This window comes from Anas platyrhynchos, chromosome 11 (assembly GCF_047663525.1).
Source record: "Anas platyrhynchos isolate ZD024472 breed Pekin duck chromosome 11, IASCAAS_PekinDuck_T2T, whole genome shotgun sequence".
Taxonomy (NCBI): Eukaryota; Metazoa; Chordata; class Aves; order Anseriformes; family Anatidae; genus Anas; species Anas platyrhynchos.
In genome coordinates, this window is record NC_092597.1 from 25,313,110 (window position 1) to 25,317,371 (window position 4,262).

Genomic DNA, 4,262 nt, shown 5'->3' on the forward strand with positions numbered 1-4,262 from the left:
CTCGGCCTCTGATTGGCCGTGCCGGCTGCCCAGGGAATGCTGGTAGGTGTAGTTTTCCGGCACAAGGCTTCCAGTAGTCTGCTTTGAGTGCCCAGAGCATGCCGGGAAATGTAGTTCTGGGACTCCGGCCTTCCGGGAGGCCATGTTGGGTGGCCAGAGCATACCGGGAAATGTAGTTCTGGGACTCCGAACTTCCGGGAGGCCATGTTGGGTGCCCAGAGCATACCGGGAAATGTAGTTCTGGGACTCCGGACTTCCGGGAGGCCATGTTGGGTGCCCAGAGCACACCGGGAAATGCAGTTCTCGGGGACTAGGGCTGGGGCTAGGGTTAGAGCTTAGGGTGAGGGTTGGGGTTAGGGTTAGGGCTAGTGAATGCTGGTTCTCTGTGTTTGCAGATGACGGTGAGCGTGTGTAAACTAATTCCAGTTGAAGAAGTTTCAGTTACTTGCTTGGTGACATTATCAGTTCAACATTAAAAGCTGCAGCAAAAGCAAAAGGGGAGTTTTGCTTCTAGAAACACCACAGGTCTCTTGTCTGCTCTTGGAATGTTTTTGAGATAAACCAGATTTTAAAAAACAAAGGAAAAAAAAAAAAAACACAGCTGCTTCTTTTGCTCTCTTCCTACTTTCTTGTGCTTTGCCCCTCCCCTTTCCCAGGTGATTGGGTTTGGGTGCTGGGCGGGGCTGAATGCTATATGAGCCCCAGGCATGCTATCAGAGAGCTCCTTGTGCTTGGGCTGCTCTTTGGGGTAAGTGCTTTGGTTTTCCTTCAGTCAGTTGCAGGGTTCTCTAGGCAGACTGGAGCCTATGGATTTCTGGATTTTAAGTGCTTGGAATTCACTCAGTAGCGGGATGTTTAGTAGGGGCTGCTGGCTCACTGTTTTTTTTGGGATGGTGGGATACTCTTCTGTTTTTGAGCTATATTTTAATATATAGATGTATAAACCCACTTGTGTAACTCTCCAGAGGACTAAAACCAGCTTGATTGAATGCTACATATGGCTTGGCAGCGTAGATGCGGCGTTACCAAGACACTGAGCAGAGTTGTATCAGAGTCACCTCTTTCATCTGCAAAGGGTAAGTCTGCGACTACCCCTGCCGAGGCTGCTGTGTGTGCATGTCTTTTTGGCATTTGTGGAGCTCGGTTGTTTTTTTTTGTGTGTATGTTTTAACTTTCTGTTTTTCTGAGCAGTAAATAGTGTGTGTGCTGAGCGTGGTTGGCAGGAGGAGGTGGGGAGCTGCTCAGGACTGGTAGGTTTGGTTTCTAGGAGTGTGCGGCATCCTTCCTGTGTGATGCGACTGATTGTTGGGTGGGAACGTTCCAGCTCATATGTCTTAAGCAATGTAGCTTGTGTAGTGTGTGTTGTGTGGCCCGGGTGCAGCTTGCTGTGGTGTTGTGAGTGAACAATCTCAGAGCTGGTGAGCAGCTGAAGTACCGGAGCTGGGAAGAGAGAGGTCTTGCAGCAGGTACGCTGTGGCTGTGAGGTGCCTCAGAGTGTGTGTTTCTCTTGTCTCTGCAGGTGCTTTGTGCAGTTGTGGAGAGGGAAGGGAAATCGTCATGTCACGAAGCTCTGAGGGAAGGTGAGAGGTGTCAGCCTGGTCATGCCTTATCCGAAGCAAAGGGAAGACGCTCAGGTGTTTCCCTGTGAGGGTCCGAGGTGAGGCTGATTGGGATAGAGGAGCAGTGTGGCAGGTGGGTGCTTGCAAGCACCACGGTCAGTGTATCCTTTTGTGTTCCCAGGTGGCGTGGGTGATGCTGGCCGCTCCTTTCAAGCTTGGACCTAATTTGCAGGTCCAGAGGCAAGTGGAGTGCTGTTTTGAAAGGATAAAAGTAAAGCTGGGGTTGCTTATGTTGTTGAGGGATGGGTGCTACTGCTGGCAGCTGAATGTTTATCTTCTGCCTGTGTCTTTCCCTTGTTCAGGCTGAAATGCAGCGTGCAGTGCGCAGTGCAGGACGTCTCGACCCAAGCTGCCTCTGCAGTGACTCTGGTGTGTGATGAGCAGAGGTAACTGTTGTTTTTGGGGTGTGGTTGTCACTGCAGTTATTTTCCTACATCCAATAGAGTAAAACTCCAGTTTGCCTTTTAGAGGTGCTATAAGTGGGTAAGGAGAAGAGATGGAAGCATGTGCCACGTGGGGCAGGCAAGCGGCTGAGGTACAGGAGGGGATGAGAGTATGTGATTTTTTTCTGGGGATGGAATGGAATTGATTTTGTTGGTGTATAATCTGTTCTGCTCTTGGATTTTTCTTTCTAAGTTTAAAAATATAATAAAATTTGAGCTAATTCCAGTTAAGAAAGTTTCAGTTACTTGCTGGGTTGTATTGTCCTTTTAATATTCAAAGCTTCAGCGAAAGCATGGGGATTGTTGCTTTTAGAAACACCTCAGGTCTCATCTGCACTCTGCATTCTGTTGAGCTAAAGCAGATCCCCCCCAAAAAAAAGAAACAGGTAAACAAAAAGAAAAAACCAAACACACACACACAAATGAAGAACAAAATAAAACACCATTGGTAGACTTGTTCTGAATGCAACGAACATTTAATCCCTTTGTTTTCCCAGGTGGTGTGGATGATACTGGCTGCACTGTTGGAGCTTGGATTCGGAGAGGAAGAGGTGAGCAGAACTGTATGTTGCATCAGCAGTAGTCAGCATCGTGGAGAAGGTGGGCATCGTGGCCGGCGTGCTAGTGAATGCTCTTTCTCTGTTTTTGCAGCTGATGATGAGCCTTCAGTTGACTAAGATGACAAACGGTGCCTGTGCATTTCTTGAGGCGGAGGAACTTTACCATGCAGCAGCCTGAGAGCTAAGTTGGGGGGCGCCTGGTATTTGCATATCTGGGGTGGCTAATGGGAGCTGGGAGCCAGAGCAGCGTGGTGCCTGCTGGCTGAATAGACTTGGTGCCACTGTGAGGGTGGTTGAGGCTGGGTCACGTTCAGGGTGCTTGTGGCTGGGTCACCAGGCTAATAGAAGAGGCAGGATTATTTTGTAGCGTGAGTGCGTGCGCCAGGCAGGACAGTTTCCTTCTGTTCGTCTGTCTTGTAGTGTTGCTTCTACAACGTCTGTTCTGTGCTTCTCAGGTCTTGATATCCTCCTAACTTTTTACACCGGACTGACTAGACAGGGGACTTGGTAGCGGTGCTGAAGGGCCTCAATGCTTGTTTTGTCATCGTGATTCTGATTCGAGCACTTCTTGTCTTGCAGTCGCTGCTTGAACTGCAGATCTGTTTCAGGTCTTGTGCATCATATTCGGTTTGAGATCGCGTCTGTTTCCATCCTCACTCTTGCAGAAGTCATCTGGGCCACATCAGGAGCTCTTGCTTGGGAATCGAATTCCTAAGTGTGTTCTTAGGGGGTTTTCACTCCCCATCCTTCCGGTCTCTTGTCTTGAAGGCAGGCTTTTTAGGCCTCCATCATCCCAGTTCTGGAAGCTGCTTCCAGTCGCGTGTCGTGACATTTGAGTCTCTGGTAGGGTCTGGTGCAGAGCACCTGCATCTGACTTGCTGTTGCCATAGGGCTTTCCTTTTGGGGGTCACTTTTTCTTGCGCCATGTGTTGTGTGTTTTGTTTGTAGTGTTTGTGGTGTGCCTGTGTGTGTATGTGTTTGGTCTGGAGCTGTCCTGCCTGGCAGTTAGTGATGACAGCTAACATGGCATTGCATGGGTGTACTAATACATTGTCTGGACTGTTTTGGCGAAGACATCCGGTCTGCCTCTGGGCACGTACTGAAGGGCAGCTGGCACAGTCATCTCTGTGGTGTTTGGCAGATGTTGGGCGTGGGAGATTTGAGCTGCTTGCGAGCAGCTGCTCGCATAGCACTGGAACGGTGTGCTTGAGGAGGTCTGTCGAATCTTGAAAGCTTACAGATATGGGGTTTTGAAACTTTTATTTTTATTTCTATGCTGTCCCCAGTAGAGTGTAAACCTTTGGAGGAACCTGTCACAGGAAAGAGCTCCTTCTGGAACTGTTCAGCACTCGGTAGGCAGCTCGGTGACTGGCTTGATCTACTTCTGAGGTGCTGAGGTATGGGGGCTTCTGTTTTGAAATGATAATATTGTAAATGGGGTCCGTTTGTGTTGTTGAGCGATGGGTGCTAATGCTGGCAGCTGAATGATTATCTTGTGACTGTTTTCATTTGTTTAAGGTGAAACACAGTGTACAACACGGGACTTGACCGGAGCTGCTTTTGGCAAGGTGAGCGATGGACAGATGCAGCAGGTACTTCAGGGGTGCAGCTGTTATTGCAGTTAGTTAACTGAACAAAAT

At 49.0% G+C, this 4,262-nt stretch overlaps 1 long non-coding RNA gene across 3 annotated transcripts; it reads left to right on the forward strand.

Annotated features, from left to right (window-relative positions):
* The first annotated feature begins 233 nt into the window (after positions 1-233).
* LOC119715129 (uncharacterized) lies at positions 234-3,899 on the forward strand. 3 transcript variants are annotated; one of them, XR_011812126.1, is made up of 6 exons: positions 234-748; positions 936-1,076; positions 1,520-1,657; positions 1,741-1,799; positions 1,922-2,005; positions 2,560-3,899. It is a non-coding gene; the product is annotated as an uncharacterized lncRNA (long non-coding RNA). The 3 variants fall into 3 exon arrangements; XR_005262341.2 differs by having other exon boundaries at positions 966-1,076; XR_011812125.1 differs by having other exon boundaries at positions 966-1,076; positions 1,520-1,580.
* Positions 3,900-4,262: the final 363 nt, after the last annotated feature.